This window comes from Tachypleus tridentatus, unplaced genomic scaffold, assembly GCF_004210375.1.
Source record: "Tachypleus tridentatus isolate NWPU-2018 unplaced genomic scaffold, ASM421037v1 Hic_cluster_1, whole genome shotgun sequence".
NCBI classification, from domain to species: domain Eukaryota; kingdom Metazoa; phylum Arthropoda; class Merostomata; order Xiphosura; family Limulidae; genus Tachypleus; species Tachypleus tridentatus.
This window is the reverse complement of record NW_027467777.1, coordinates 20056657-20084490: the sequence shown is the minus strand read 5'-3', so window position 1 is coordinate 20084490 and position 27834 is coordinate 20056657. Positions and strand designations below refer to the sequence as shown.

Below are 27834 nucleotides of genomic sequence, written 5' to 3'. Positions count from 1 at the left end.
GTTTGTTATGATGAAAAACATAACGTCCGAAAGAGTGTGTAATATAACCACCAGATTGGGCACGATCGACCCTATTAAATGGAACATAGAGGGCGGGATTCACTCTTGGTATTCTGTGGAGAATAAAAGATCCACCATAGTCCACAACCTCTCCGACAAAGGTTTGTTGAAGATGGACCAGAATATCCATACATCAAAGTACTGTGACTAAACTTGCAAGTTAAAGAATTGTTCAAAGCAGAATCCTCGATAAAGGTTGGGGGAGGGGAAAAACATACATTTCTTTGTGTCACATAAATCCTTTATGAATTCGAATGTTGTTATAGATATAATGATTCTAGAAAAGAAACACATTGGATCGCCATCCGTTTATTCCGACAATAAGATATTTTTTTTTCCTCACGAAAGAGAAAAATAATGTTTTTCTGGTATAAAATAATCGCTTTATGTGATCTCCCTAAATCAAATATAAACACCGAAATATTTATCGATATTTATCTTGTTGCTATGGTGCGTTATAACAAAACATAAGTTTTAACAATAAAAACGTATTGTTAAGATACGGCACAAACTGTAAGAAAATATAACAGTAAAGAAATTCGAGGCGAGTCATAGAGAAAAAACAAATAAACGTATTAATAATTTTAAACTACATATTTGTAAAATCTCGTTTCACATGGATAAGACGGTAATTATTTGTATATATAAATACTGTAACTCAAGGTTGATTTATTCAGCGGGAATCAGGAAGTTATCGTCTCCATACGACAGCGAAGAATATATAAACACTTAGAAGGTTTGTTTTTTCTAGTTACAACGTATTTGGAAGTCACGTCTGTAACAGACAATATGAAATAATCACGTGATACATTACAGCCTTGTGGCAATGACACTCGACTCGCGAGTTAGAGAACGAGCTCACCCTTTTAGCTATGTGGGCGTTATGATGTAACGGTCCATTCTACTATTTGTTGGTAAAGAGAAGATCAAAGTTGTCTGAGGGTGGTGTTGACTAACTAACTGCTAATGTACAGACAGCCCTTGAGTATCTTTGGGCGAAATTGTGAAAACACAAAAATACTATATTGTAAATATAAAAGCTCTTAGTATTCGACTTACTACGTTTCTAAACACTGATTTGTTAACTGATTGACTGAGTTTCTGCAATTAAGCACAAGGTTACAAAAGAGGCTAACTGTGCTCTGCTCACCACGAGTATCGAAACCCGGTTTCTAACAGTGTGGGTCCGTAGAAGTAGATATACCTATGCACCACTGGGGAGCTTCTAAACACTGTCTTTATAATTTACCCCATTAAGGATTTTAAGAATTAGAACAGTATATAACAATATTATTCCAATGATCCCGTATATTTGTTACATTCATTGTCGACTACGCATTTCGCTCAATCCAGAGCTCATCAGGCCAGCTGAGGCGGGTTCGAAGCCTCCTCACATCAAATATGCTCGCCCTTTCAGCTGTGGGGGTGTTATAATGTGCAGTCAATCCCAATATTCGTTGGTAAAAGAGTAACCCAAGAGTTGGCGGTGGGTGATGATGATTAGTGGTCTTCCCTCTATTCTTACACTGCTAAATTAGGGACGGTTAGCGCAGAAATTCCAAACAAACTAAACCAATCAGATCAGTTGGGTTACAAATTTGTGAGAACGAGAGTTGTGGTACGAAGACTTTTTTACAAGCTGGCAAATCACAATTACCGTGTTATAATTCTGCTTACCAGTACATATTAAGAGCATGCGTATTAAAATTTTACGGAAGCAAAATTACGCAGGCGCATTATACACTTCACAACAACAAGCCTGCCCGCGTCAGAGAACTGTAAAACTCAGTAACAAGTCACTACAATTGCACTATTAGTGATAAAATAACAACATCAGAAGCTTCAAGTTTTCAAAAAAGGTGTGATTTTAGGTCGTAGAGTAAAATTATAAGTTTATTTATCGGTAGTATTTAGTACAGTAAAGTTTAGTCCTAACGAAACTTAAAAACGTACACAGGTTACAGTGTTATCTTTTTATCTAACTTAGGCCTAACAATAGTTGAGGTTTTATAAAGTACTCCTGTATATACAACTGGACTTTTAACAATTCCATGGATAAGATTTCAGTTCTTCGTCTTATTATAGACAGACATCCTGTGTCAAAATAAGTACTTTTGCATCAATTATAATAATTTAACATGAACATTTTTGAGGGCTGTAATAGTAAATTTAATAGCCACAAGACATAAGTATTAGCCCTATTATACTTTTAAACACTACATTCTACATCTAGTCTCTCAATATTATAAAGAAATAGAAGGGTGTATAATAATAGTTTAATATATTTGTGAATAAATACATATTTACGTCTACCTTCCCGCTGGTATGTAAATTTGAAGTGATACGAAACTTTCCTTCTGGTCATAAGTTCTGGGTATCTCTGACCGGACTGTTTAGTTCGTGTCTCATCAGGTTTTGTCGTGACTGGTCAAGGATATATCCAGTCAAACACATGTAAATATTTATCTTCTAACCTTATTGGTTGTTCGACATTACATCTTCTACAGCGTTTTAGCTCAATACAGTTTTAAAGATTTATTATCATACCGTTAATTACTGGTGACATGAGCCACTAAGCCTTTCAGAAAACTGCGTTCAGAACCTACATACACTAAACTTGTACCACGTTACGATACGCTGGTTTGATGTTTCAGACCGTGATGTGCGTGTCCAGATCGTTCGTCAGCGTGCTAAGCCTATTAGCTTGGATAAGAGCTACGTTCGGAATTTTCTGAGATGGCATTAAAAATTCAACAACGGGAATCAATAATATACCAAGAAAGGTATCCTGAACTGTACCATGGGTCTCATATCGGATTACGGTATAAGGCTGGATCGAAGTGGAGGTAACTCCACAGTTGAATAAGAACAAGACAATAGAATAACTGTTCATCCCTTTATCGAGTTAAACTATCTTGTTGTTTGACAGGAAGGCAGATAACGAACTACCTGGGGTGTACTTACTGAAAGGATCGAACCCTTATATCCCAATCATCCATTTCAGTACCTGCAAACGAGTTAACCACTGTACAATAACCGGTGTTTGTAAATCACCATCTGGCTTCTTCAGCTGTATATATGGTGAGAGCTGATAGATATAGAAATATTTTCAGTGTACCCCGCCCCTCAGACGTATATATTTTAAAACACATCCTTGTAATTCTTAAGTAAGATTATGGAAAACGATATGTATTTGAGAGTAAAGGTGTAATTAGGTTTAACAATTTGATTTTATTTCAAACATTGTCAGAAACATTTGACAATTTAATCGTTAAAATTTTGATTAAAAAGTTAATTTACTTAATACTGAAACTCAGTTACGGTTCAGTTTTATGGTTGATAGTAGATTGTTTAATAATGTACTAACAAGTATTCTGTGATATTAGGTAGCCTTCGTATAGTTTAGCGCGAAATTCAAAACAAAACAGGTAAGACAAACTTTCTGTGCCATGGATTTGACTGAAATATCTCTGTCTTATGTGTTTTTTTTTCTAAACGTGTCCTCTCTTTTTTCGCGAACTAGTTATTGTTTCGCTAAAATGAAATTTAGTATACATTATAAGCTACAATAAAAATTCCGAAATTAATTTTTAGAAGTTTAGAAAATGAAAAATATGATAATTCAAACATTAACTAATTTAAAAAAAAGAAAATTAAATAAAGCAGAAAACATTCAATTCTGGAACAGATTGAAGTGTTTCTACACAACACGAGTTAAGTGTTTATTATTCCGTTCACTCCTACACTGCAATGAATTCTATTTTAACCCTTATATGCACCCCCCCACAATTTCTAGTTTAGTCCTTACACCACAACAATTTTTAGTTTACTCCTTATACCACACCAATTTCTAGTTTACTCCTTATACCACACCAATTTTTAGTTTACTCCTTACACCACAACAATTTCTAGTTTACTCCTTATACCACAACAATTTCTAGTTTACTCCTTATACCACAACAATTTCTAGTTACTCCTTACACCACAACAATTTCTAGTTTACTCCTTACACCACAACAATTTCTAGTTACTCCTTACACCACAACAATTTCTAGTTTACTCCTTATACCACAACAATTTCTAGTTACTCCTTACACCACAACAATTTCTAGTTTACTCCTTACACCACAACAATTTCTAGTTTACTCCTTATACCACAATTTCTAGTTTACTCCTTATACCACAATTTCTAGTTTACTCCTTACACCACAACAATTTCTAGTTTACTCCTTATACCACAACAATTTCTAGTTTACTCCTTATACCACAACAATTTCTAGTTTACTCCTTACACCACAACAATTTCTAGTTTACTTTTTACACCACAACAATTTCTATTTACTCCTTACACAACAACAATGTCTAGTTTACTCCTTACACCACAACAATTTCTAGTTTACTCCTTACACCACAACAATTTCTAGTTACTCCTTACACCACAACAATGTCTAGTTTACTCTTTACACCACAACAATTTCTAGTTTACTTTTTACACCACAACAATTTCTAGTTTACTTTTTACACCACAACAATTTCTAGTTTACTCCTCACACCACAACAATTTTTAGTTTACTCCTTACACCACAACAATTTCTAGTTTACTCCTTACACCACAACAATTTCTAGTTTACTCCTTACACCACAACAATTTCTAGTTTACTTCTTACACCACAACAATTTCTAGTTTACTCCTTACACCACAACAATTTCTAGTTTACTCCTTACACCACAACAATTTCTAGTTTACTCCTTACACCACAACAATTTCTAGTTACTCCTTACACAACAACAATGTCTAGTTTACTCCTTACACCACAACAATTTCTAGTTTACTCCTTACACCACAACAATTTCTAGTTTACTCCTTACACCACAACAATTTCTAGTTTACTCCTTACACCACAACAATTTCTAGTTTACTCTTTACACCACAACAATTTCTAGTTTACTTTTTACACCACAACAATTTCTAGTTTACTCCTTACACCACAACAATTTCTAGTTTACTCCTTACACCACAACAATTTCTAGTTTACTCTTTACACCACAACAATTTCTAGTTACTCCTTACACAACAACAATGTCTAGTTTACTCCTTACACCACAACAATTTCTAGTTTACTCCTTACACCACAACAATTTCTAGTTACTCCTTACACCACAACAATGTCTAGTTTACTCCTTACACCACAACAATTTCTAGTTTACTCTTTACATCACCACAATTTCTACTTACTCCTTACACCACAACAATTTCTAGTTTACTCCTTACACCACAACAATTTCTAGTTTACTCCTTACACCACAACAATTTCTAGTTACTCCTTACACCACAACAATTTTTAGTTACTCCTTATACAACAATTTCTAGTTACTCCTTACACCACCAGAATTTCTAGTTTACTCCTTACACCACCAGAATTTCTAGTTACTCCTTACACCACCAGAATTTCTAGTTTACTCCTTACACCACAACAATTTCTAGTTTACTCCTTACACCACAACAATTTCTAGTTACTCCTTACACCACAACAATTTCTAGTTTACTCCTTACACCACAACAATTTCTAGTTCACTCCTTACACCACAATTTCTAGTTTACTCCTTACACCACAACAATTTCTAGTTACTCCTTACACCACAACAATTTCTAGTTTACTCCTTACACCACAACAATTTCTAGTTTACTCCTTACACCACAATTTCTAGTTTACTCCTTACACCACAACAATTTCTAGTTACTCCTTACACCACAACAATTTCTAGTTTACTCCTTACACCACAACAATTTCTAGTTTGTATCTCAGAACGGCTGGTATAGGTGTTAACACTGTTATTTATACGGACGGAACAACGTTTTGACCTTCTCAGGTTAAGAAAGAGAGAATTTGCAAGTGACCTTTGATGGATACATATCTTAGGGACGCAGTATAAAAGGGTACGGGATTATAGGGGGCGTTTCAAGTGGATGTTAGGTTGTTAATTAGTATAGGTATAAAGATGTTCCTTTTATTGGTTTAATGTTGGTTTTAGTTGCTGTATAAGTTGGGCGTTTTTGATTTTGTGTTTGTTTATATTTGTTTCCCTACTTTATATGATTGTTCTCCATGGTTAGATTGTGTTTATTTGATTTGCAGTGTTCAAAAACGAGTAAAGGTGTTTTTTTTTTGTTCTTTGAATCTTGTTTCCATTTTTTTCCTTGTTTCTCCAAAAAAGAAGTCGTGGCAGTTATCACATTGTATTTTATAAATTATGTTGTGTTTGTCAGTGTAGTTGTTACATAGTATAGACTTTAGTTTTGTACCTGGTTGTTGAATATATTTGGTTTTTACTAGAATGTTGTGTTATAAGTTTTGTTTCCAAATGTTGGTTATTTGTTCGCTGATGTCATGAACATATGGTATACAGCAGTATAAGGTTTTGTAGTTTGATGTATCTTGGGATTTGTTGTTGGTCAAGGTGTGTGTGTGTATTTGGTTTATTAATATGTTGAGTTGTTGTTTCATGTCCCATAACTGCTTGTTGATCACGAGAAACCCACGTGAAATAAAAACGTGTTAATACCCAGACCAGCCATTCTGTGACCCGTAACTGTTTGACATTCAGGCTATCTGACGTCAAATGCTTGAAATGAAATTGTCGATAATATCTTGAGATATTCTAGACATATTTACGGACGTTTTCAATGTATGTGGTTATTTGATATGATATGTCATCGGGGTACCCTGTTCTTCAAGGAATAAGTCGATCAGTTTACCATGTTAGGTAGGAGCTTTATCAGTTATTAAATCCAAGAGAAGAGTGTGTGTTTTCTTAAAGCAAAGCCACATCAGGCTATCTGCTGATCCCACCGAGGGGACTCGAACCCCTGATTTTAGCGTTGTAAATCCGGAGACATATCGCTGTACTAGCAGGGGTGCTCCAAGAGCAGAAAAAGTCGTATAATAAAAACATCATATCTGGTATTACTGGTATTATTGGATGAATTCTTCATAGTAGCGTAGTGTGACGAATCAGTTCGTCTTACCACAGTGGTATGTTTGTTCAGTTTTTATAGGGTAGTGGAAAATATCGCTAAAAGTCCCCTAATATTTGTATCGTGTAGCTGATCTGAGTTTTCTTTTTAAGAAGGAATGAAATATTAGTTGAGCCAGTATAAATCATTGTTTATAGTCACTTCCATAGAAGTGTCCTGGATACATAATATTCATATATACAGCATTCTATACGATATCTTCCTGCTACGTTTCCCTGTAGACTAGCGATCAATGCTGGCTGCTGTAAAGCCACAATGACGAAGAAACGAGTTATTGATAGAAAAGGAAGGATCCCTCTTTATTTAATTAGGGGCCGTTTCTGTTGTGCGTTAGTTCTTATTTCTTAATATGTTCTCCCGGAAATATTACTGGAGTTAACGAAAAGCGATTGCTCGATGGTGCGTAAAGATCATGGGAAAAGGGGAGGGTGTCACCATTAAGACAGAGCCCGCGCTCGTGCATCTATCACGAGAGTATCGATACGCCTTAGTGATTGGGAAGTATCACAAGTATTATCTCTAATAGTGAAACTTGTATTCTCTAGTGGATGAAACATTATAATAACAAGAAATGTGCCTTCTTAATATATTCACATTTCGAACACGTTTTCGTTTAAAAATGTATTTCTATATTAAAATTAAAATCTTTCAAAAGAATGTCTTTAAACGTTCATAATTTCAATTTGTTTTTCTTTCAGGAATAATAACTATAAATTTGTTGTGTTTTTACATCTCATGTATTTCAGTATTACTTGATACGTGAATACCTCTGATGGATCCACTTCACTGTAGTAAGAATCTTTATTTTAGGTTACTTGATACGTGAATACCTCTGATGGATACGTTTTACTGTGGTAAGAATCTTTATTTTAGGTTACTTGATACGTGAATACCTCTGATGGATACGTTTTACTGTAGTAAGAATCTATATTTTAGGTTACTTGATACGTGAATACCTCTGGTGGATCCACTTTACTGTAGTAAGAATCTTTATTTTAGGTTACTTGATACGTGAATACCGCTGATGGATCGGGTAGTAAGAATCTTTATTTTTGGTTACTTGATACGTGAATACCGCTGATGGATCGGGTAGTAAGAATCTTTATTTTAGGTTACTTGATACGTGAATACCGCTGATGGATCGGGTAGTAAGAATCTTTATTTTAGGTTACTTGATACGTGAATACCGCTGATGGATCGGGTAGTAAGAATCTTTATTTTAGGTTACTTGATACGTGAATACCGCTGATGGATCGGGTAGTAAGAATCTTTATTTTAGGTTACTTGATACGTGAATACCGCTGATGGATCGGGTAGTAAGAATCTTTATTTTAGGTTACTTGATACGTGAAGCTACTTGAATGCCGTCTGCGCTGGCCATCCGTAATTTAGAATTGATAGACTATAGGTAGTCAACACCACCCATTACTACATCTGTAATTACTTTTTATCAACGAAAAGTGGGGTTGACACTTACATTACACCGCCTATACCGCTGAAAGGGCGAACATGTACATGACAGAATTCGAGCTCGCGGCCCACAAGTAGCGAGTTGATTCCTGTAGCCGCTAAGCTTTGTTGAGCATCGTCGTAATAAAAATAATACCAAGGTGATACACTGATCATTAGGCTTATTTTATACTGTACAATGTAATATTTACTGTATACTGTAGAATTTCGTTTCTTTTGTTTCGAATTTCGCGCAGCTACTTGAGGGCTATCTGCGCTAGCCCTCCGTAATTTAACAGTGTAAGACTAGAGGGAAGACAGATAGTCATCACCACCCACCGCCAACTCTTTTACCAACGAATAATTGGATTGACCGTCACGTTATAATGCTCCCACGGCTGAAAGGGCGAGCATGTATGGTGTGACGAGAATCCGAATCCGCGACCCTCGGATGACGAGTCGAATTCCTCAACCATCTGGCCATACTGTAGAAAGTTACATTACTAATGGAGTCAGCTATTTACATCACCCTGTCACTCTACATTGTTCAAACTAACATTTACTGAGTTACCCTAAAACCATTGTTAATTTGATCTAAGATTTAAAGCATTATTATTGTTGTTGTTGCTATTATTGTTATTATTATTATTGTTGTTGTTATTATTATTATTGTTGTTATACTTATTATTATTGTTATTATTATTATTATTGTTCTTGTTATTATTCTTATTCTTATTATTGTTCTTATACTTATTATTATTGTTTTTATATTTATTATTATTGTTCTTGTTATTATTATTATTGGTATTGTTGTTATTGTTGTTAGTATTGTTGTTATTGTTATTATTATTGTTGTTACTATTATTGTTATTATTATTATTATTGTTCTTGTTGTTATTATTGTTATTATTGTTGTTGTTATACTTATTATTATTGTTGTTGTTGTTATTCTTATTATTATTGTTCATATATTTATTATTGTTGTTGTTGTTATTATTATTGGTATTGTTATTGTTGTTGCTATTATTGTTATTATTATTATTATTGTTGTTATACTTATTATTATTGTTATTATACTTATTATTATTGTTGTTGCTATTGTTGTTATTATTATTATTGTTGTTATACCTATTATTATTGTTATTATACTTATTATTATTGTTGTTATTATTATTATTGTTGTTGTACTTATTATTATTGTTGTTGTTGTTGTTATTATTATTATTGTTATTATTGTTATTGTTGTTGTTATTATTATTGTTGTTAGTATTGTTGTTATTGTTATTATTATTATTGGTATTGTTGTTATTGTTGTTGTTATTATTATTGTTGTTAGCATTGTTGTTATTGTTATTATTATTATTGGTATTGTTGTTATTGTTATTGTTGTTGTTATTATTATTGTTGTTAGTATTGTTATTGTTATTATTATTGTTGTTGTTATTGTTATTATTATTATTATTATTGTTATTACTATTATTGTTATTATTATTATTATTGTTCTTGTTATTATTGCTATTATTATTATTATTGTTGTTATACTTATTATTATTGTTGTTGTTGTTATTGTTATTATTATTATTGTTGTTGTTATTTTATTATTATTGTTATTGTTATTATTATTATTATTGGTATTGTTGTTGTTGTTATTATTATTGTTGTTAGTATTTTTGCTTTATTATTATTGTTAGTATTGTTGTTATTGTTATTACTATTATTGTTGTTAGTATTACTATTGTTGTTACTGTTGTTGTTATTGTTTTTATTATTATTGTTGTAATTATTATTATTATTATTATTATTGTTGTTGTTGTCGTTATTGTTATATTGTTATTATTATTATTGTTGTTAGTATTGTTATTGTTATTATTATTGTTGTTGTTATTGTTATTATTATTATTATTATTGTTATTACTATTATTGTTATTATTATTATTATTGTTCTTGTTATTATTGCTATTATTATTATTATTGTTGTTATACTTATTATTATTGTTGTTGTTGTTATTGTTATTATTATTATTGTTGTTGTTATATTTTTATTATTATTGTTATTGTTATTATTATTATTATTGGTATTGTTGTTGTTGTTATTATTATTGTTGTTAGTATTTTTGCTTTATTATTGTTAGTATTGTTGTTATTGTTATTACTATTATTGTTGTTAGTATTACTATTGTTGTTACTGTTGTTGTTATTGTTTTTATTATTATTGTTGTAATTATTATTATTATTATTATTATTGTTGTTGTTGTCGTTATTGTTATATTGTTATTATTATTATTGTTGTTGTTTTTGTTATTGTTATTATTATTGCTGTTGTTTTTGGTTGTTGTTATTGTTATTATTATTGTTGTTGTAATTATTATTATTATTATTGTTGTTGTTGTCGTTATTGTTATAATTGTTATATTGTTATTATTATTATTATTATTGTTGTTGTTATTATTATTATTATTGTTGTCATATTTATTATTGTTGTTGTTATTATTATTATTATTGTTGTCATATTTATTATTATTGTTATTATTGTCATTGTTGTTGTTATTATTATTGTTGTTAGTATGGTTGTTATTGTTATTGTTGTTGTTATTATTATTGTTGTTAGTATTGTTGTTATTGTTATTATTATTATTGGTATTATTGTTATTGTTATTGTTGTTGTTATTATTGTTGTTGTTGTTATTGTTATTATTATTATTATTGTTATTACTATTATTGTTATTATTATTATTATTGTTCTTGTTATTATTGCTATTATTATTATTATTGTTGTTATACTTATTATTATTGTTGTTGTTGTTATTGTTATTATTATTATTGTTGTTATATTTATTATTATTGTTATTGTTGTTATTATTATTATTGGTATTGTTGTTATATTTATTATTATTGTTATTGTTGTTATTATTATTATTGGTATTGTTGTTGTTATTATTATTGTTGTTAGTATTGTTGCTTTATTATTATTGTTAGTATTGTTGTTATTGTTATTATTATTGTTGTTGTTATTGTTATTACTATTATTGTTGTTATTATTACTATTGTTGTTACTGTTGTTGTTATTGTTTTTATTATTATTGTTGTTCTAATTATTATTATTATTGTTGTTGTCGTTATTGTTATAATTGTTATATTGTTATTATTATTATTATTGTTGTTGTTGTTATTGTTATTATTGTTGTTGTTTTTGGTTGTTGTTATTGTCATTATTATTATTGCTGTTTTTGGTTGTTGTTATTGTTATTGTTATTATTGTTGTTGTTTTTGGTTGTTGCCATTGTTATTATTATTGTTGTTGTTTTTGGTTGTTATTGTTATTGTTATTATTGTTATTATTATTGTTGTTGTTGTTATTGTTATTATTATTGTTGTTGTTGTTATTGTTATTATTGTTGTTGTTTTTGGTTGTTATTGTTATTATTATTGTTGTTGTTGTTATTGTTATTATTATTGTTGTTGTTTTTGGTTTTTGTTATAATATTAGTTGTTGCCATTTGCCGATTTTTCTACTCGCCTACTTCCTTGTTATATCCATTTATAATACTAAATACTCAAATAAAACTTAATAACACAATAAACGTAAGTGAACTTCTGACAGGATGAACAAGTCTATTTAGATTAGCTCAGCTGTTCAATTCCTCGAGTTGCAATAAGTTTCTTACCGTTCTTGAGCCTCCCCTAGAAATTGAATCACACAAAATGCAGAAAATGATAACACTTACTAAGTATTGGTACTTCTACGTTTGTGGGAATATTGTCGGACAATCGAAATAGCCTTTTGTTTTATGGAAGGTTTGAGCGGATTTTTATCTTTCGTAAAAATAGAAAACTGAGAAAACTGTTTCTAGTTAAACACAAGAGCACACAATGAAATATCTGCTTGCTCCGGGTAAAGAAATCCACTGTCTATCGTTGTAAGACCTCAGGTATACCGCTATATCACTGGAAGACAATGAAAGATTGATAACACATGTTATGCACTTGCTCCGAGTATATCACATAATAAGTTCATTCGACAGATTCTGGAGAAATAAACATAAACCTAGTACTGAGATTTAACGTTGTATATTTACTGAGATTATTCTTGAAACATTTTCCAAAGTCCTAAAAAATACAAATTATTTACGTTTGGGATGTTGGTAAGTATGAAGCAACATACTGGGCTAAGAGTGCTGTGCCCATCACTGTTATCAAAACCATATTTTAGTGTCATAAGCCTACAGATGTCCCTCTGGTTGCAACAACTTGTTTAAAGACACAATCTATATATTTTTATTAACTTTCAAAGATTTTTGATTAACTGTTATGTCATTAGGTATTTCTGTTTCTGTAGTAATAATGTAGATTATATGTAAAATCACTACCAGGTCATTATGTGGATATCCATACTTAAAATCATCAAGTCATGAGATGGATGTTTATATGTCAAATCAGGTCATGAGATGGATGTCCATATGTCAAATCAAGTCATTTACAATATGTCCATATGTAAAATCATCATCAGGTCTTGAGACAGATGTCCATATGTCAAAACATCAGGCCATGAGGTGGATGTCCATATGTCAAGTCATCATCAGGTCATGAGATAAATGTCCACGTGTGAAATCGTCATCAGGTCATGAGAGGGATGTCCATATCTCAAATCATCAGGTCATGCGATAGATGTCCATATGTCATATCATCATCAGGTCATGAGATTGGTGCCCATGTGAAAATGCATCATCAGATCATGAGATGGATGTCCATATGTTAAATAATCAGGTCATGAGATGGATGTGATGGATGTCCCTGTGTAAATGCATCATAAAGTCATGAGATGGATGTCCACGTGTCATATCATCATCAGGTCATGAGATGGATGTCAACCTTTCATTGGTTGTAACCATTCTCTCTGGTTCCGAATGGCAGATAAAGCAAAGGACGACGTTACACATATGCTTCATCATAATAATTAGATTTCAAATCTTTGTTGGGGTATGAGGATTTACCATCCGCCTAACGACGTCGAATTTACGAACTTCGTTTCGTTAGGGCAACTAAGTTGATCATACGTACGTTTTGAGAACCGCAAGAAAAACCCAAGTTTTTTTTATTTAATGATTCGTTCATGACGAGCTCCTTATTAAATATTACGGGATCTGTTAGATTTCTTTCTACCTAAGTAAATGATTCCTAGGAACTACATCTCAGATGTTTCTTTTATACCTCTCACGAAATGGTAGTTCTTCTGTTGCAGTTGAACAACATCTGAGACGGGGCTTTTTTACTGAAGTATTATTGAAAAGCATGAACGCGCCATGGGATATTTGAGTCAAAAGATGGAGTTAGAGGTATGCATATCGGTAATTACAGTGTATCCTTCAGGAAAGAGTTTGGAGGTACAATAATAACGTAATTAATAATACAATAATTGGGATTTAGAAGGACTAAATAATTAAACTGTCTTATTAATGAAATAAACGATAAGAGAATTGAGAGATCGGTGGTAACCATAAGGAACTGGAGGTAATAAAATCATGAAATAAGCTTTAAGGAAAATCAGAATCAGTATTTATTTATTTAAGAAAATAGGAAGTCCGAAAATTAGTAAATAAACTTAAGAAATGTGTTATGAACTCATACGCGAGTTAAAAATCAATGTTTTTAACATTCCATCAACGTGTTAGACAAATCACTTTAAACGGTATTTATACTATTTTATATTTAAGTACGTGGACTATCAAGGTCCGAGACAATATCTCTGGATAGAGATTTCTTTAATAATAGCAAATATTGCAACTGCAGTTGTAGTGGACGAAATGCTTTGCAGTTTAAAAGAAATAAAAATTAAATGTGTAATACCCACCGTGTTTGAAAAATACGTGAAACTACAGCTGGATTGTCTGGATTTGAAAATAAAAAACGTAACATTTAAAGATGGATTGCTCTGTATTTGAGAAAAAAAAACACGTGAAAGTAAAAGATGGATTGTGTTTGAAAAAAACATAAAGGTAAAAAATAGAATGCCCTCTATTTGAGACAAAATGCTAATATAACTGAAAAGCAAAGCTATACTAGTTATCGTAATTCTATGTGAGTTTGGCAGTTTCCATGGAGATAATTTTTATATATATATCCGCAACCTTTCTCGGAATATTTAAACATAAATGGTTTACACTTAAACCCTATAAGTTGAGATGACGAAAATCCCATAAACTATAAAGAAAACACAAACAAAACTGTACTCACAACAACCCTATTTCCCAAATTACAGGAAGAAAACACAGAGGATGAGAGGACTGAGTGAGACTAGTTCTGCAGAATATCATATAAATCATTTTCCTTTATTCGAATCACTTGCTTTCAGTGATTCCTATAATCTCTCATAAGATATATTGCCTTAAGCCATTCTTTCGTAACACATGTATACATATGTATGAAGACAGAGACATCAGTTTGGTTTGAATGATTTCTGTTGATGTTCTCTGCGTGAATTTCATTCAATCCGTCCTCTTCTTTAAGGAATTATAACTTATTATTTTTTGTGGTCTACAAAAATATTAAATTCTAGAGAAGGTTGGATGTTAGATGAGTCATAACCAATAGTAACCTTTGCATAACTCTTGATACGTTAAAGTTATATATATCTTAACCCCAAACTATACAATTGGCTAGATACTCTGTGGCACCACGAGTATCAAAACTTAGGTTTTAGAGCTAGAAGCCTTCAGAATTATCTCTGAGCAACTGAGAACCGTGTTATTTCAGGATGAATATTTAAAAAATTAAACGCCGATAAATACAGTTTCTGTAAATGTTATTTTCACGTGGAGCGAAAATAATTATTTAAATATGTGTACCAATACAATATTAATAAACTCGACAAATTTGTCTATAACTCAGGAAAAGATGTAAAAATTTGAAATCTTATAAGAAATAGGATCCTTCCTCTAAGCCTATCTTTTAGACTTTTAACTCCGACCAACGTTTTTTCTTTTCTATCCCCAAGAAACACTTTCCAGTATAATTATTGGCATTCTTTCAAAGGGATCTTTCTAGCATCTCAGATTAGCTGTCACTCTTACAAACATAGCCTCCCACTAGTACAGCGGTAAGTAAGTCTACGGATTTACAACACTAAAGTCAAGGATTCGATTCTCCTCGGTGGGCTCAGCAGATAGCCCGATGTGGCTTTGCTATAAGACGTCACACACACACGTTTATGAAAAAGGCCCCGGCATGGCCAAGTGTGTTAAGACGTTCGACTCGTAATCCGAGGGTCTCGGATTCGAATCCCGGTCGCACCAAACATGCTTGCCCTTTCAGCCGTGGGAGAGTTATAATGTGACGGTCAATCCCACTATTCGTTGGTAAAAGAGTAGTCCAAGAGTTGGCGGTGGGTGGTGATGACTATCTGCCTTTTCTCTAGTCTTACATTGTTAAATTAGGGACGGCTACAGCAGATAGTCCTCGAGTAGCTTTGCGCGAAATTCAAAACAAACATCTTCACCATTCTATTAGTATTACTTCAAGTAGCGTATATTTACAGTTCTTCACCATTCTATTAGCATTACTTCAAGTAGCGTAGATTTACAGTTGTTGACACCCTTCTCTGAGAAGTAATTCCAACAATATAAGGTCGTTTGAATAATTAAAATTCACAGTCATTGTTTTCTTTTCCCAAGAAAGTAGTTCAACAATGGAGGTTTAGTCACTGCACATTTTTCGACAATGCAGATTCTAATTTTTTATCCTTATTTTAAACAAATGTCTAACAAAAGTTCAAAATTATCAATTTTCACCCTTCCAGAAAACTTGTATTTTTACTGACTCAGATACGTCAACCAATAGTGATTTACGATCAGGAGAAACCCACTTGAAGTAAAAATTTATCTCAATACGGCTGGTATGGGCATTAAAAGTTTTATTAAAACAAAGTACAGGACAACGTTTGAACCTGAAGATGACCCTAGAAGGTCGAAATGTTGTTCTTTTCTTTATTTTAATAAAAGTTTTAATATCCATCCCAGCAGTATTGAAATACAATAATGGTTTGCGTTAATAGTGGGTAATTACTCAGCAATGTCGTCGTGTAACCTTATTATTTCGTGATTGTGAGAGAAACAAAACGAACAGATACAGAACAATAACTGCTTCGCTCAACAAATCAGCTCAAATTACTGCATAAACAAAGATCGTATTTAAATGTGTTGTAAGTAAATGTGTAGTCAGTGGGCTATTCAACAAATAGTGCAAAATTGATTACTTGAATCGTTGAACTGTTGAGCTGATAGAGAAATATATCGATCTTTTCCGTTAGAAACTGGGGGAAATCGATTACAATATGCTTGAGTTAAATGCAGACTTTCTTATAACGTAATAACTTCGAAGTTTCTTGTCACATAAAAATAAAACAAAATAATAAATGTTATAAAATTACTTTTTAAATTAAATTTATGAAATTTCGACCCCAGGAAGATCAGAAAAAAATGTAGAAAAAAAGACTTTTACACTTTATATATTTTACCAATGACTACTCTAATATTAAACAGTTGTGTATATTAACCCTGACGAAGCTACAAAGGAGAAACGTTGGTTAAAATAATAATAAATGCGTTATATATTTTAAAAAATATGTGATATTAAAAATGGTAACTGAACAGTTTTGTACGTATTTGTTCTAGAGACAGAGCAGAGAATCTAACTAGTGGGCTAGACACAAAAATTCATTTGTAAGACAATTAAAATGTTTTACATTAGTGTTGCAAAGTTTGTTCACCTCGAATTGATTTTTGTTTGTTTTAGTGCAAAGCTACACAGTTGAATATTTGCGCACTGTTTATCACAGAGAATCGAACCACGAATTTTAGCGTTGTAAAATCACCGCTGATTTACTAGAATCTAAGGAAAGCGTACACACTTGCTCAATAGATAAGGCACAGAAAATACATTGGTGTTATTAATGTTTTCAACAAACAAGTGTAACGTTGTTCTAATCATTTTCAAAACGTTCTCTTCACTTGTATATCTTTATTCCAAATGAAGGATAATCAGTAACTAGAAAGTCTCGGACTTTGGTAACAAGATGAAAGATGAAAAAGTGAGATATATTTTAGTTTTCCCTCAAACATTTGTTGTTCTGCCTTTCTAATAAACGTTCATGATTTACAGTCATGTGAAAAAGTTAGGACACCCTATGAAAGCCTGTGTATTTTTGTAACATTTTTGGATATATAAATATATAATCTAAATTTGAACAATACTGAGAGATTATAGGAATATAACTAAACAATTAAAACTGAAGAAAAGACTTTTCAAGATCTTCTGTAAATGTAATTCTTCAAAAATGCATATTCTAACTGAGGAAAAAATTAAGACACCCCCACATTTATTCCAACGTAAAATGGCTCAACTCACACACAGGTGTATCACACCAGGTGCATGTGATTAGAAGATCGTTACTCAGCATTTTAAATGAGGCTTGCCCTATTTAAACCTCAAACATTTAGTTTGGTGTGCTTCTGACTGTTGAAGTGAGAGTGAGCACCATGGTGAGAGCAAAAGAGCTGTCTGAGGCCTTCAGAAAGAAAATTGTAGCAGCTTATGAGTCTGGTGAGGGATTTAAAAAGATCCCAAAAGATTTTGAAATTAGCCATTCCACTGTCCGGAAAATAATCAACAAGTGGAAGGCTTTCAAAACAACTGCCAACATGCCCAGGTCTGGTCGTCCAAGCAAGTTCATCCCAAGAGCAGACCGCAAGATGCTAAAAGAGGTCTCCAAACACCCTAACATGTCATTACGGGACCTACAGCAGGCTCTGTTGATGTGAAAGTGCATGCCTCTACAATCAGAAAGAGACTGCACAAGTTTAACTTGCACGGGAAGGTGTGCAAGGAGGAAACCTTTGCTCTCTAAGAGAAACATCAAGGCCAGATTGAGGTTTGCCAGAGAAAATGTAGACAAAGACCAGGACTTCTGGAATAATGTTCTTTGGACAGATGAGTCCAAAATTGAATTATTTGGACACCAGAACAGAGGACATGTTTGCCCTAAACCAAAAGAGCATTCCAGGAAAAGAACCTCATACCAACTGTGAAGCATAGAGGTAAAAGTGTCATGGTTTGGGGCTGCTTTGCTGCAGCAGGACCTGGACAGCTCACAATCATAGAATCCACCATGAATTCTACTGTGTATCAGAGGGTGCTTGAGGATCATGTGAGACCATCTGTAAGAAAATTAAAGCTGAAGCGGAACTGGACCATGCAACACGACAATGACCCAAAATATACCAGTAAATCCACCAAGGACTGGCTGAAAACTAGAAATGGAGAGTCCCGGAATGGCTGAGTCAAAGCCCAGATCTTAATCCCATTGAGATGCTGTGGGGTGACTTGAAACGGGCTGTACATGCAAGAAACCCCTCAAACATCTCACAGCCGACAGAATCCTGCATTGAGAAGTGGGGCAAACTTTCTTCAGACCGATGTCAGAGACTGGTGGATGGCTACAAGAAGTGTTTCACTGCAGTTATTTCAGCCAAAGGGGGTAACACTAGCTATTAGGGGGTAGGGTGTCCTCACTTTTTCCTCAGTTAGAATATGCATTTTTGTTGAATTACATTTACAGAAGTTCTTGAAAAGTCTTTTCTTCAGTTTTAATTGTTAAGTTATATTCCTATAATCTCTCAGTATTGTTAAAATTGAAATTAAATATATATATATCCAAAAATGTTACAAAAATACACAGGCTTTCATAGGGTGTCAATGTCACTAGTACTTAGGGTTCATAAGGGATTATCTGTTAAATCAACGTCACTAGTACTTAGGGTTCATAAGAGATTATCTGTTAAACCAACGTTACTAGTACTTACGGTTGATAAGATATTATCTGTTAAATCAATACCTTGTATGTTTTACAAGTTCATAAGAGATTATCTGTTAAATCAACGTCACTAGTACTTACGGTTCATAAGATATTATCTGTTAAATCAACACCTTGTATGTTTTACAAGTTCATAAGAGATTATCTGTTAAATCAACGTCACTAGTACTTAGGGTTCATAAGATATTATCTGTTAAATCAACGTCACTAGTACTTAGGGTTCATAAGATATTATCTGTTAAATCAACACCTTGTATGTTTTACAAGTTCATAAGAGATTATCTGTTAAATCAACGTCACTAGTACTTAGGGTTCATAAGATATTATCTGTTAAATCAACACCTTGTATGTTTTACAAGTTCATAAGAGATTATCTGTTAAATCAACGTCACTAGTACTTAGGGTTCATAAGATATTATCTGTTAAATCAACACCTTGTATGTTTTACAAGTTCATAAGAGATTATCTGTTAAATCAACGTCACTAGTACTTAGGGTTCATAAGATATTATCTGTTAAATCAACACCTTGTATGTTTTACAAGTTCATAAGAGATTATCTGTTAAATCAACACCTTGTATGTTTTACAAGTTCATAAGTGATTATCTCTGAAATCGACGCCATTAACACGTTTAGTAAGACTATCTATTAAATATTTGCTGTCTGCTAATAAAGCTGAAACATCATAATTTCCATGCAGAAATTGCACTGTCATGTGCAATGTCATTTATTGAGAAAAAAGGTATTGTAACCAACGGAAACTTAATGCCAAGAGGCTGAGATGTCAACAGAAAAAGCCCGATATTTGATACCAAGAGATGTCGCTCCAGTGAGAAGGAAATCGTTTCGTCAACAACGGGATAGTTTGATTCTTGTTTATTCAACCGTCCATCGTTTTTTCGGCGAAGTAAGACCAAGCAGAAAACCTATTATATGACATGGTCTACCAATAGTGGTCGAGTGACGCGTGTCCTTATACATGATTCGTCATTCTTTCGACAAAAATCAAACTGAACAGCCGATTATATTGGATTTCCTTTCGGCCGTATAGCCATTATGTTTTTACTGATATAAATATATCATTATAGGTGGCTAGAGATAACGAACAACGTGGCAGAATTTCCTGAAAAATCTTTCTAATACGATTCTTGTATTTTGTTAACATTCTCTAAAACGTTTGTAAGATAAAACAATAAATTTACATCTTTTGTTTCAGATTGTTTTATTCAAAAGATCAAAGACTGTACACTTTTGGTTGTTTTAAGACAGAATAATAACTGTAGACTGTATACTTTTGGTTGTTTTAAGACAGAACAATAATTGTAAACAGTATATTTTTGGGTGTTTCAAGACAGAATAATTACTGTAGACAGTGTATTTTTGGTTGTTTTAAGACAGAACAATAATTGTAAACAGTATATTTTTGGGTGTTTTAAGAAAGAATAATTACTGTAGACTGTGTATTTTTGGTTGTTTTAAGACAGAACAATAAGTGTAGACAGTGTATTTTTGGTTGTTTTAAGACAGAACAGTAAATGTAGACAGTGTATTTTTGGTTGTTTTAAGACAGAACAATAACTGTAGACTGTATGCTTTTGGTTGTTTTAAGACAGAAGAATAAGTGTAGACTGTATATTTCTTGGTGTTTTAAGACAGAACAATAAGTGTAGACTGTATATTTTTGGGTGTTTTAAGACAGAACAGTAAGTATAGACTGTATATTTTTGGGTGTTTAAGGCAGAACAGCTAAGTGTGTAAGAGTAAGTTCACCAACTTACAGTTTAATCTTTTTTTAAAACCAAGTAGAAAAACTGCCGAGAAATAGTACACTCATTCACACACCTGTAGGATTAACATATTGTCGCTAGATGGCGCTCTCATAATGCTTTAAAATTTTACCTTCTTTGTTTTTGCCTTTTGTTAAATTTTACTTAATGTTATATGTTGTTGTTTTTTTTATAAAATACGAAACTACAATCTAGGTGATATGAACTCTGCCCACAAATTGATTTACCGATTAGCCGCTAGGAGGTTCTACCTTCATATATAGAAGTTTGTAAAGAAAAAAAATATATTTAGTTTTACAGTTTTTTGGAAATGGATTCCTTTCTCTATATTAGTAGTAGTTTGTTTCATTGTTGAAAGTTCTGAGAAAAAGAACGAATTGAATGGACAGTTTTTAACCTTATCTGGATTTTGGTTTTCGTCACTTCCAATAAATGGTTTTACATTGCACAAAGGGACTTCCGTTTGACATAATGTTGTAACTAATATTCCTACTTTGTAGGAACCGGCACCTGACATGCAAGCCCAGCAACGTGATGTAACGGTTAATTAATGTATTTTTGAAGATTAGATCAAATTAAAGGAGCAAAATGGTAAGTTAATTGATTACATGTTGTTCTTGAAATCGATATAACTTTACAGAAATTACACGATAAATTACTTGATAAGACAATAATCATATGTATCTTGAACACTACTGAAAATTTGAATGTAATAAGATCTCAGACTAATAAGCCCAAAGAAAGAGATGGTTACACTTGAAATGTGTATAGAAATGAAACAATTTTCCTTAAAGCCCAAAGAAAGAGATGGTTACACTTGAAATGTATATAAATAAAACTATTTTCCTTAAAGCCCAAAGAAAGAGATGGTTACACTTGAAGTGTATAGAAATGAAACTATTTTCCTTAATGCCCAAAGAAAGAGATGGTTACACTTGAAATGTGTATAGAAATGAAACTGTTTTCATTAAAGCCCAAAGAAAGAGATGGTTACACTTGAAATGTATATAAATAAAACTATTTTCCTTCAAGCCCAAAGAAAGAGATGGTTACACGTGAAGTGTATAGAAATGAAACTATTTTCCTTAAAGCCCAAAGAAAGAGATGGTTACACTTGAAATCTATATAAATAAAACTATTTTCCTTCAAGCCCAAAGAAAGAGATGGTTACACGTGAAGTGTATAGAAATGAAACTATTTTCCTTAAAGCCCAAAGAAAGAGATGGTTACACTTGAAATGTGTATAAATAAAACTATTTTCCTTACCCTGGAACATGCTGGCCTTCCTACAGCACGTTAAGTTTATGTTTGTATTTCTAAATACATTTAACATGTCAAGGAAAGGTGTCGTTGTTGCTGGCCCACACAATGATTTATCTAGGACCTGGCATTGAAACCCAACTTTTAACGTTATAAACCTGCAAACTTACCGTTGAACCACCAGTAAAATTCCCTCTTAAGAGGTCTGTCTTCTAGACGTTAAAACAAATATCTCAGAGCCACACTCTCTACAACTATATATACTTGCACGTGTAAGACAGGATACCTCATTGATTTGGCTTCAGACTCTGGCCTCGTAGCTTGCTCGCGAAATACTGTTATGTGAGACACTTTATTCCAATCATACCTAGTTGTGCTGTTGTGTAAGACACTTTATTCAAGTCACACCTAGTTGTACTGTTTTCAGCCTGTGATGGAGTGACATTCCCCTGTGAGAGACATAACGTGTCATAATTTTTATTCTCTTGTACCAATAAAGCCAGAACTTAGCACCGATTCCTTCTGGATAAAGGAGTTATTTGACAAGCTACAACTATTAATCAATTTTTACATGTTAATTGATTATAACATATTCAGTACATCATTATAAAGGTGACTGTCTAAAAATAAAAAATTCACTTTACATTAAAAGCGGAAGTTCGTCCAACAGAATGAAGTCCCTTGTGGCAGACGAGAAAAGAATGTCACTGGTCTCGTGCGTTAGGTACGCGTCATTACCCAGAAACACTGTATCTCGTCAATTATCATAAGTGGTACATGATAGCTTCTAGAGGTATCAAATAGCTATCATTTATAAAAGTACGTATTTTTTTAATTTAAAATTAATGTCTCTAATTTTTATCTTATTTGTTTAATATTCCTGAACTGTTGCTATGGAGTTTAGAGAACCATATTTCTTCACATTCATTCATTTTCAAATCTTTTCTCACACCAACACTCGATTAACTCGGAATCTTTTATTTCGAACTATATAATACATTTTGAGAAACATTTTTTTCATTAAAGTAGTTCACAAGCGTTGTGACATGAAATCTTTGATACGTGAATATCCAAATAAAAACACGTCATGTGACAATATCCTGCCGAGGTTTTTGCGGTATGGTTATATAGTGTACATGAAGAGCATGATAAGTTATTATATACTGATTAATGAGTCAAACAAAAGAACAATATCATATCTACTTGTAAGCAGTATTAGACACGTTCTGGAAATGCTTATCAGACGGGTGTTAAAAGCCATAGTCAGACACGTGCTGAAAGTGAGTGACGTCACAAAATCTTTTCTTTATCTATTTAATGGACAGTGCCAATATCATTCCTTTATTCAATGCATATAGATACCGACAACATTCCTATGTTTAATACCCGGCATGGCCAGGCGCTCAACTCGTAATTTGAGGGTCGCGGATTCGAATCCCAGTCGCACCAAACATGGCCGACCTTTCAGTCCTGAGGGCGTTGTAATGTTCGATAAATCCCACTATTCTTTGATAAACGAGTAGCCCAAGGGTTGGCGGAGGGTGGTGGTGACTAGCTGCCTTCCCTCTAGTCTTAAACTGCAAAATTGAGGGCGTCGAGCGCAGATAACCCTCGTGTAGCTTTGAGCGAAATTAACAACACACAATCCTATATTTAACGCTAGTTGAGACTAGTAGTGGAAACACCTTTAACACCATTTAGTATCGACACGAAATCGATATAACACCGAAAATATTTTCATGTAAAGGAATTTCCCTATACAACCATTCCAGTTACCAGGTTCATTTCACGCTGGCGATGTCATTTTTAAGTGCTAGCTGGGTGACAAGCACGTGTTTAGGTTACATACTTTTCAATTCTAACTTCACTCAAAGTATCTGTCGTGTTAACTCAGTGGGTTCTTACTGCTAGAACCAAAATCCAAATATAACCTTCAGTTGGTATTTAATTGGTTTTAAACCTAGGAAAAAAAGTATTAAAATCACAGAATATATTTTTACATCACTCGGATCCTGTAGAGGGAGTTTTTCTTAAGATTATCATCAGAAACACTGATCCTAAACATAGAATAACGTTAGAAAAACTAAACCTAAATATAGAATAACATTACAAACATTGAACCTAAACATAGAATAACATTAGAAACACTAAACCTAAACACAGAATAACATTACAAACATTGAACCTAAACATAGAATAACATTAGAAACATTGAACCTAGTTGTGACAAACACAGAATAACATTAGAAACACTAAACCTAAACACAGAATAACATTATAAACACTAAACCTAAACATAGAATAACATTACAAACATTGAACCTAAACACAGAATAATATTATAAGCACTAAACCTAAACACAGAATAACATTAGAAACATTGAACCTAAAACATAGAATAACATTAGAAACACTAAACCTAAATACAGAATAACATTATAAACACTAAACCTAAACACAGAATAACATTAGAAACATTGAACCTAAAGCACAGAATAACATTATAAACACTAAACCTCAACATAGAATAACATTATAAACACTAAACCTAAACACAGAATAAAATTGTAAACACTAAACCTAAACACAGAATAACATTAGAAACATTGAACCTAAACATAGAATATTATTAGAAACACTAAACCTAAGCACAGAATAACATTATAAACACTAAACCTAAACACAGAGTAACACTTTCTACATTGAACCTAAACGTAGAATGTTATTAGAAACATTAACCTAAACATAGAATAACATTATAAATACTGAAAGTAAACATAGATTAACACTGAATATAAACATAAATTAACAACTGAAACACTGAACCTTAACATCATTTAGCATCAGAAAAACTGAAACCAAACATAGCTTAACAGCAGAAACGCTAAACCTAAAAATAGCTTTATGTTACACACATTTAACCTAAACATATTTATCTAATGTCCCTCGCGTGATCTTTATTTATTTTATAATAATAAATTAATTTCTAACTACACTTTGTAGAGAATCCAACGTTTCAATCAACATTTCCTTTAGAGACAATCTATTGTATTATATTTGTGAAGGCTACGTGAGCTTAGAAAGTTATCTCCCAATATGTTATTAAAATAATAAAATTCTATTATCTAGCACAAACAAGAGAGAATAAGATAATCTCATAAATCATCCGCTAAAGAAATGGTATGTTTCAAAAACCGCTGACTTGTTTTGTAACTCTGTCTGTAGCTGATACAATCTTGTATGATTTTATAACAAATTATAATTTCTTATCTCATTGGATCATGCAAGTAGGAAGGAACAGAGATGTAACGTAGTACATAACGTATTCTCGTTGTCAGTTTCCATAAGATAACGGCGACTTCTTTCAAAAACATAACAAACGAATACATTTTTCAATCACAGATGAGGTTGAAACTTTTGTTTTAAAGAAGTGTAGAACCTCAGCGACATCTACAGACGTGTAACAACAAGCACCATGCAACGTGGGAAACGAAAACAATATATTTCGCTCTTCAAGTTAATGGATGGTTATTAAAATGTTTTTTTTTTTTTTCAACTTAGCGAAATGATGTTCTTTCATTTTTCTGAGGCATTAACCAATCTGAATTATTGTTAACTAATCTGAATTATTGTTAACCAATCTGAATTATTGTTACTTGGAGAAATGAAACATGTACTAGAAAACAACAAATAGTAAGAAGCGTGGTTTGGCCTGTTAATCTCAGATAAAAACCTTGTATTTCCGAACACTAGATGACCCGGCATGGTCAGGTGGGTTAAGGCGTTCGACTCCCGGTCGCACCAAACATGCTCGCCCTTTCAGCCGTGTGGGCGTTATAATGTTACGATCAATCCCATTATTCGTTGGTAAAAGAGTAGCCTAAGACTTGGCGGTGGGTGGTGATGACTAGCTGCCTTCCCTCTAGTCTTACACAGCTAAATTAGGGACGGCTGGCGCAGATAGCCCTCCAGTAGCTGTGCGCGAAATTCAAAAACAAACAAACCAACTAACCAAACGCTAGATATCTGTTAACCTTCGAAACGTACGGCGACAATCACACATTTAAAATAATTTGAACGACATTCGTCACAACCGGAATACTGTCACAAAACAAATATTGCTTTAATATCTTAGTAAGTAAATATTACTCTATTTGATTAAGTTTCTGCATATTACAAATTATGAACCTAAACTTCAACGATATTTTTTTCAAAATATCAGATATTATGATCAGTGACATATTTTTGAATTCGAGAATTACGCACGTGAGTCAATAAAGTTCAACTCAAATATTCAACAGTCAGTAAAGTTTTCTCCTCTAATCAAGAAATAAATAATAATAATGACGTCATAAGCCCCCATTGGCTCAGCGGTATGTCTGCGGATTTACAACGCTAAAAACGGGGTTTCGATACCCGTGGTGGGCAGAGCACAGATAGCCCATTGTTTAGCTTTGTGCTTAATGCAAAACAACAACAATGACGACATAATGTGAGAAGAAATGACGTTCAATAGAACGTCGAATATCAAATAACTGGTTTTTATTACTTTTGTTCAGTTAGGCTTACCAGTAGCTGCAATGGTTTCTGTTAGGTTTAATATTAACGTAACTGTTTTTTTTTATTTCAGGTTTAGTAGAAGTTAAAATTATATTTATCAGTTGTGTGTTTTAAGGCAGAAAAATTTATAGTTAAGTAATTTGACGAAAAGGTTCTCTAATGCGAAAGACAATAAATTATATTCGACACGACGAAACTATTAGGGATCCATCAGTGTTATAATTCAAACTTTATATCATTTCCTTAGAAACATTAAAAACCTAAGATAAAATTTATGTTGCTCTAAAGGAAACAGAGTTAATAATCTTAACTAGCAGACTTATCGTAAGGAAATTTAAGTAATATATGCCCTAAAATAACATGTCAAAATAACTCAACAATTCCAACTTCCAGTTTTTATCTGAGTGCTTTGAATATCTAGATTTACTTTATGTCAGTTAGAAGCTGATATTTTCAAGCCAAGGAAGGATCTAACTCGTGTTATACCTTCTCTCTATCCATCTTAAACAGACATAACGTGAATCACTGGAATTTCTAGAATTGATCGCGGGTCTGTAAAGATTTCAGCAGAAGTTAACGATGCACTAGTAAGTCCATTGTTCTCGCCAGCATTGTCCGGATCTTGACCAATAAAATAAATACCATCTTCATGTACTTGGACTTGAAAGTTGTAAGAGTTCTAATATAGTGACATCCTATATCTCAGCTAAAGATGGCATTACTTCTTGACATCAATATTTAATCCGAGGGTCTATGTAAGAGTATTCTAGTAACCTGAACATCACATCTCAATTTAACCAAACGATAACAAGAAGTGGT

General features: G+C 32.6%; 1 long non-coding RNA gene across 1 annotated transcript; it reads left to right on the top strand.

Moving 5' to 3' along the window:
- The first annotated feature begins 1830 nt into the window (after positions 1-1830).
- Positions 1831-27647, top strand: LOC143241937 (uncharacterized). Its single transcript, XR_013022351.1, has 3 exons — positions 1831-1919; positions 21696-21786; positions 27526-27647. It is a non-coding gene; the product is annotated as an uncharacterized LOC143241937 (long non-coding RNA).
- The last annotated feature ends 187 nt before the right edge of the window (positions 27648-27834 follow it).